Source organism: Saimiri boliviensis, chromosome 6 (genome assembly GCF_048565385.1).
Source record: "Saimiri boliviensis isolate mSaiBol1 chromosome 6, mSaiBol1.pri, whole genome shotgun sequence".
Lineage (NCBI taxonomy): Eukaryota > Metazoa > Chordata > Mammalia > Primates > Cebidae > Saimiri > Saimiri boliviensis.
In genome coordinates this window covers 103,103,877-103,112,411 of record NC_133454.1, presented here as the reverse complement: position 1 = coordinate 103,112,411, position 8,535 = coordinate 103,103,877, and positions in this window count along the sequence as shown.

Genomic DNA, 8,535 nt, shown 5'->3' with positions numbered 1-8,535 from the left:
CTCTCTCTGGGAATCATTAGCGGTTGTAGCTCTCAACTAAAATTGACCCAGAGGAGAGGAACTATGTTTGTTTGAGGAAAGCAGGTTACAAATTGAATGAAACTTTCCAGCCAAAGCAATTAGTCCCGCAACATATTAACTAATTGAAGTGGAGTGGGCAGATAAAATAGAATAAATCTACTGCCCTCTGGGGCTACATGCTAGCATTGTGGGCCTCCCTAACATCATGTGCTCTACCCAGAAGGAGCCCTTCCTGGTCCATGAAGGGGAAGAGGGGAATCTGTCCTAGGACACAACCCACTACTACCTCCTTCTGGGGCTGGCACACAGCCAGCCAGCCTAGAGAAGTAGTTTTGGTAAAAAAAAAAAAAAAAAAAAAAAAAAGAACCTCAAAGTGGCAAAGACACTGAGATGGCCTTGAATAACAGGAGTGGCTATAGGAAGCGACCCCCTATGCAGTGAACACGTCTGTCTGTTCCCTCCTCTCCTGAAACACAGCCATCTAAGGCCTCTCCATCTTAAGCCAGGAAAAATGACCAAAACACCGAAAATGGGATGAAAAGTCATGGTTGAAGTCAGCTTAAAGGCTAAGGCCGGGCGCGGTGGCTCAAGCCTGTAATCCCAGCACTTTGGGAGGCCGAGGCGGGTGGATCACGAGGTCCAGAGATCGAGACCATCCTGGTCAACAAGGTGAAACCCCGTCTCTACTAAAAATACAAAAAGTTAGCTGGGCATGGTGGTGTGTGCCTGTAATCCCAGCTACTCAGGAGGCTGAGGCAGGAGAATTGCCTGAGCCCAGGAGGCGGAGGTTGCGGTGAGCCGAGATCGCACCATTGCACTCCAGCCTGGGTAACAAGAGCGAAACTCCGTCTCAAAAAAAAAAAAAAAAAAAAAAAAAAAAAAAAAAAAAGGCTAAGAAAAGGAAATGGTCAGGTGAGGGTGAATAAGTAGAAGAACTTAGGAGACTCAGAGGCCTATAGGGGTTGTGTGATTAGAGAGCTCCCACAGAGGAAAGAGGGTCCCTGAGGGAACAAGTGAGGAGAAGGCCTTCAACTGGTGGTTTAGTTAGAATCTGTTCCAGGTGCCATGCCAAAGGTGAGCTCCAAGGGATCACAGTGTTCAGCTCCAGACAAAAGGAGAGAACAGTCCTAGATGTTCTGGATTCAATGTTAGTTATCAGTGAAGCATTTTTGGTAATGGGCCGTGCCTTCCTGTCCTTCTGATGTTAAGAGCAAAGTCATGACGTTTGGCAGACTGCTAACTGTTCTCTGGTACCTCCTCTGTCCTTCTTTCTGAGGTATAGGCTGCTCTCAAATTTTAGCTAAACATGTGACTGCCTGGAGCAAAGACTCCATTTTCCAGACTCAGTTACAGCTAGGCTTGGCCATAAGATTAAGTTCTTGTCCATAAGATAAATGCAGAAACAGTTGTGCAACTTCCGGGAAATGTTCTTAAAGGTATGGGGCATGCCCTCCTTCTTCCAGCTGCCTTGGAATGCAGATGTGATGTCGGAGGCTGGAACAGCTGTAATGGACCGTGAGGTAGGATCTTTATAAGTTAGCAGGATTCTTGGTATTTCAAGACTATGGGGTTGTCATCTCAGCTGGCAACACCTACCCTGAAAGGGAAATAAACTTCTACCTCTTGCTTTGACTTTTCTGTCACTCATAGTCAAGCCTACTCTTAACGGATACAGGTGGCTCCATAATAGTTTCAAAAGCCCCAAACTTCCATTTCTCTGGGAAAAAATCATGTTGCCTAATGATGCTGAGTAACATCTATCGAGTGCTTACTATGCCTCAGTCATTGTCCTGAGCACTTTAAATGTATGAGTTCATTTAATCCTCATTATAATCCCATGAAATCAGGGCATTGTTATCCTTGTTTTATAGATGAAGAAACAGACATGAGGCATATTAACTAGTTTGCTCAAGTTCACATAATACGTAGTAGAACTGGTACCTAAACCCAGATCACCAGGCTTTAAACCCAGACACCTAACCACTGTGCTAACAAAAATACAATCCAATCAGAATTCCAAATCAAATTAGTTTTGGTTGTTCTCTCTCTTGTTTTCTATCACCTGCTGTTGTTTTGTCTTTTATTATTTTCAAAATGGGGGAATAAATGCATTGTTTATTACAGCAGTTTGTGAGGATCTTTTTTGAAATGATGCCCATAATGATAATAGGATAGTGGGGGCAGACTGATAAAAAGAAGTCCTTTTATCAATTGGGTACCCCTACTCTAAATTGGTGGTCATCAAATTATCTATATGCAATGCCCCTACCAGCATAACATTTTGGGGCATACACACACAATTTTTGAAGTGTATATGCATGTGTGTGCATGCACGTGTGAAATTCACATGTATTGCTGTGGAAATAGACTCTTGTGGTGGACACTGTGGTGCTCTGTCCAGACCCTCTCTTTAGAGTTAATGCCACCATCTCCCAGCAACTGGAAATAGTTGTTGCCAAAGCCTCACAGCTGCATTTCTGATTGGAAACTGTCCTTGGCTATAACAAACAGCTCACCCATGGCCATGTACTCCCAGAGGGTGGCTTGTAGCCAGTGACTGACTGATGGGGATATAAAGAGCCCACTCCACTGCCTCAATGTAAGACCACTCTCAAGGGCTATCACAGCCCCAGAGCTCCCTGTGGGTTGGTTGAGACCGCTGTTGCATGTGCATTTTAGGTCAGCTTTCTCCTACACCCAGTCCTGTCCTCCTTGCTTCCATGTAGTGGAAAGTTGATACAGTCCCCGTGTACCAACTGGGATTACTTCCCCACAAACCTGCCTGTAACTCTATGTTTCAGAGTCTGCTTCTCTGGTCCCAATTTGGAAATTATAAAACATACTCCCAAATAAAAATTCAAACAAGGATGACATAAAAATAAATATAAAAAGATCTAATATTTTCTATTTATATCCCAGTGGTTGCCTTGTACATCCTTGGGTTGTGCATATCTGCTTTGGAGACGGTTCCCAAAGATAATTTAGAACATAGGTCATATTAATCCCAGCCCTGAGATGGGAGGTAGAGGCCAAAGGCGAGGACCACCAAAAAGAGGAAGAAGGAAAGAGAGCCCTTCTTTCATTCTTCCCACCTAGGCAAGTTTAGATTTTCTCAGCATGGTTGTCCACAGCCCCATTTCCTTTCCCTTTGAAACATTCATCACTCATTTGATGACTGCCTTCCCAAAAGACTGAAGATTGATGAGCTCAAGATCGTGTCCATCTTGTGCATTTTTATGCAATTAATATCCAACAGTTCCTGGCATATAATGGGTGTCTCAATAAATATTTGCTAACAGAGGGATGAGGAAGTTTATCCAGATGTGTTTAACCCTCACTCTCAGCTCCCAGTGGTAGACACAGGCTCACCCTTTCCCAATTTCAATCCAGCAGGTCAAAGAAACTGCCCGGAATCTGGTGGGCCCTTCAAAGAGGACATAGGAGAATTCATTGATTGCTTCAATTGTTTGTTGAGAACCTACTGTGCATCAAGCAAGCTGCTCTGCCCGGGGGATCCAGCGGTGATCACAGACACAGACACTTGATCATAGACACAGATGCAGGATCAGCACGAAGTTCCCAATGTTGGGCAGCTTTCAGTATGGGGTAGATACACATCACACAGAGCACAGAAATGCAACAGGGGACAAACTAAGTTAAGTACCCTAAAGGAAAAAAAGGAGTATGCCCTGAAAATGGCATAGTTTGCTGTGCATTTGGGTAGTGTTGGGATGAGGATGGCATGAGAGTACTCTCAGAGCCAGCTTCCCCAGGAGAGAAAGAGATCCTTGAGTTTCAGCTGATGGATTTGCTTAGCTGGAGGAGGGTTTCTCAATCTTGCCCCTAATTGATGCTTTGGACTGGGTCATTCTTTGGGGACAGGGGAGGCTGTCATGTGCATTGTAGAATCTTGAGCAGTAGACTTGACCTCTACCAACTAGATGCCAGTAGCATCACCCCCAGCATCAGTTGCGACAGTCAAAATGTCTGCAGACATTGTCAAATGTTCCCTGCAGGGCAACATCACCCCCAGTGGAGACTCACCGACCTGGGGGAAGAGGCTGGAGAATGGAGAAGGGTGGGAAAGGGAGAGGTATACAAGAAGAAAGGAGAAGCATTGCAAAGGTTATGGGGTCAGCTGAGCTTCTGGAGACTGGAGAAGGCCAGGGGAGGGGCTGGCAGTGCACTCTGAGAGGCAGACAGGGCCAGACCCTGCAGGCTGAGAAAGAAGGAAATGAGTTGTCTGCTCCTTGGTAAAGAAAACAGAAACATTTGGAGAGAGGGTGGGAGCCTACAGGACTATGACAGGATCTCATAACTCTAATCATCGGAATCCAAAAATTAAGAAATAAGCCTCCATAAATCCAGAGCCCTGAGACAATATTAATGGAACTCGGTTAGCACATGTAGCCCATCTAGCCCACTCCCAGGGCTGACAGGGGATGACAGATGAACCCGAGTAGGGTGCAAGGACATGCCAAAGATGCTGTTTAATAAATCAGCTGACACTCCCCTGAATTTGCATTGTTAATGGCAGTACCTAAACCCGGGTGTTGCTGCAGAGACTTGTCTCGCTGCTGCCTCCCATCTGAAACGTCCCAAGTGAGTTGGCTAAGGGCAGCAGGGTGTTGAGTGATTAGGTCTGAAACACATTTTATTTTGAGACAGGGTTTCATTCTGTCACCCCAGCTGAAGTGCAGTGGTGTGACCACAGCTCACTACAGCCTTGACCTTTCAGGCTCAAGCAACCCTTCCATCTCAGCCTCCATAGCAGCTGGGACTACAAGTGCATACCACCTGCCTTGGTAAATTTGTAATTTTCTTTAGAGATCAGGTCTTGTTATGTTGCTAGGGCTGGTCTCAATCTCCTGGGCTCAAGCAATCCTCCTATTTCAGCCTCCCAAAGTGCTGGGATTGCAAGTGTGAGCCACTGTGCCTGCCCTGAAATACATTTCAGAATCAGCCTGGAGCTGGAAGGTGGGTAAAATGTGCAAAAGATCTGATAGGTGTTATGCATGTTTGCTGTCCTAATGACCACCTCACAGCCTGGGTCACAGGGCCCCTAAGGCAGAACTGCCCTGAAATGAAACACCAGGGTCTCCCCACCCCACCATTGAGCTCCCAGCCATTCCACCGTGAATTCTTTGCTAAGTGCTGGTGACCTCCTGTAAGTTAGTTACCCTCTTTGGATCTCAGTTTGCTCCAAAACATGTTAAAGTAAGTCTTTTCTTTGGCAGAAGGTGGGAAATACTGAATAACAGAATCATCAAGGGAGTTTTTTATTGTACCCCTTAAGTCCCATCCACTGCTAAATTTCCCGTATGCTCTTGAAGCACATGGGAATGGCTGTGTTCTTCAGGATCGATATTGAAGAACACAGGCTCCAATGTAGTTTGAAAGTGCACCATCCCTAAGCTTGTCTTTATTTAAAAATTTGATATTTTTGTCCTCGTGATTTGTTTTGCTGTTGTTGTTTGAGATGGGAGCTCACTCTGTTGCCTAGGCTTCAGCACAGTGGTGCAATCAAAGCTTACCACAGACTCAAACTCCTGGGCTCAAGTGATCCCCCTGCCTCAGCCTCCCCAGTAGCTGGGACTCCAGGTGCATGCCACTGCACTCAGCTAATTTTTTCCCCATTTTTTGTAGGAATGGGGTCTCACTTTATTGCCCAGGCTGGTGCATTAGTTTTGATCTCATAAAATATTGCGCTAAAATATTATTTATCTTGATGACTGTCTTTAGTGCAGCCTATTTTACTTTATTTTAAATTGTGATAAAATATTCCTAATATAAAACTTGCCATCTTAATCACTTTTAAATGTACAGCTCTTGGCAGTAAGTACACTCACATCGTTGTGCAAACATCACCACCATCTATTTCTAGAACTCTTTATCTTCCCAAACTGAAACTCTGTGCTCATTAAACAATAACTCCCCACTTCCTCCTCCCCTAAGTCCCTGGAAACCACCATTCTACTTTCTGTCTCTATGACAGTGATAACTCTAGGTGCCTCATTTAAGTGGAATCATACAGTGTTTGTCTTTTTGTGATGGACTTGTCTCACTTAGCATAATATCTTCAAGCTTCATCCACGTTGTAGCATGCGCCAGAATTTCCTTTTAAAGGCTGAATAAATGAAAAAGTAAAATGTATATACATATATGCAATGTATGTATGTATATCCATGTAAATATACAGAATAATATTCCATTTATGTATTTACATTTTATTCATCCATTTATGTGCTAAAGGACACTTGAGTTGCTTACATCTTCTGACTCCTATGAATGATGCTACCATGAACATCGGTGTAAAAATATCTGAGATCCTACTTTCAGTTCTTTTTGGTATATATACAGATATGAAATTGCTAAATTATACGGTTATTCTATTTTTAATTTTTGAGGAACAGCCATATTGTGTTTCGCAGTGGCAGAAACATTTTACATTCCCAGTTTCTTTGCATCTCAAATGCTGTTATTTTCTATTTCCTTTTTTAAAAAATAGCCATCAGCCTGAATGCCCATCAGTGATAAACTGGATAAAGAAAATCTGGTACATATACACCATGGAATACTATGCAGCCACAAAAAGGAATGAGATCATGCCCTTTGCAGGGACCTGGATGGAGCTGGAAGTCATTGTCCTCCACAAACTTAGCACGGGAACAGAAAACAAAACACTGCATGCTCTCACTTGTAAGTGGGAGCTGAACAATGAGAACACATGGACACAAGGAGGGGAACAAGACACACTGGGTCCTGTCTAAGGGGCAGAGGGGAAGGAGAGCATTAGGATAAATAGCTAATGCATGCAGGGCTTAATACCTAGGTGATGGGTTGGTAGGTGCAGCAAACCACCATGGCACATGTTTCCCTGTGTAACAAACCTGCACGTCCTGCATTTGTATTGCTAACCAGTGGTGATCTCTGATTAAGAAAAAGTTAACCTCTTTGGATCTCAGTTTGCCCCAAAACATGTTAAAGCAAGTATTTTCTTTGGCAGGGGTTGGGGAATGCAAAAAGAAATCTTAAAGTAATATTCAATTAAAAAAATAGTAGCCATCTTAATAAGTGTGAGATGGTAGTGCCTCCTTACATTTTATAGCCAAGGAGGGGGACCTTACTTGACTCCCTGCAGTTCTGGCCCTGCCCCTTAGGTATAAGTCATCACCCAGTTGAGCCTCTGATCCTGACAGACATGTTTTTACATCCCTCACTTGAGCTGATGTAGGAAAAAATACTGTGCATTTGGATTACAAGCTTGGCTCCACCACTCACTAGCTGTGTGAGTCTGGCCAAATATTTTACCTGCCTGTGTTTGCTTACCCATAAATGGGGAATAATTTTATTTTTCTGATAAAATTATTGCGAGGAGCAAATGGAATCTATATAAAGCCCTTAGACATAGCAAGCACCGTATCTGTTTAAGTGATAGCTACTATTATCATAGATCTCTCCAGCTAGGTAGTTGTTTTTATTTTTTTAAACAACAACACAGTCGGAGAGATATTATTAAATAATAAACATATTATAATAAAAAATATTTTTGCAAATTTTTAATAAATCCACATTATTTCAAAAACATTATTTTGAGATAATGTGGATTTATTAATAAATTTGTAAAAATAGTACAATAAGTTTCCATAGACCCTTAACTCAACTTCATCTAAAGTGGTGTCTTACACAAGTGTGGTGCATTTTTCAACACTGGAACTTCACTATTATCTAGACTACAGGCTTTATTCACATTTCATTGGTTGTTTCACTAATGTTATTTTTCTGTCCCAGGATCCAAACCACACTGCATATAGGGTATAGCTGTTTTTGCTCATTTTTCTTTCTGTCTGTGTTGTTTTTTCCTGAAGAATGGTTTGAGAAGCTGGTCCCTAAAGGCCCTCAGATGCGGCATGGTTTTCTATTCTGCTGCAATCTTCCACCAGGCCCTATTGCCATGAGCCTGTGAATCTGTAATCCCTGGATTAGCTGATGGCTCAGTGCTTTCCCTCCGAGAGGCTGTAATTTGATGATTAATTCTGGGTCTCCAAAAATCCTTTATTAAAATTCAAACACTCTCTCGTAGCTAGTCCATGTAAGCCAATCCACAGCTACACGTCTGAGTAGCAAATAGTTGATGGTGGTGAAGGTCTAACCGGAATAGCTGATGAAGAAGTGCCTGGAGGTGAGGAGTTAACAGGGGGATGGAGAGGTACCTGCAAAGGAAGGCTGCTGGGCCTTGATGCTAGACTTACCTATCTCACGTTTTGGAGTGGGCCCTCCTTGAGATAGGCCCTGACTCATACCCCTCCGCTCTGTGACCCCATACCCAAAAGTGCTGCCTGGCTCCATGGGTCTGTGAGCCCAGTGGAACCCACCATGCTGCTGCTCGTGGGTCATTCCCAGCCTCTGCCTCCCCTCTTCCTGGAACATGGGAAACTCAAATTTTTGGTGGTAGATGGAAAAGAAAGGCTAGAAAACAAACAAACAAACAAAAACCCAGCCACTCTAAACCAT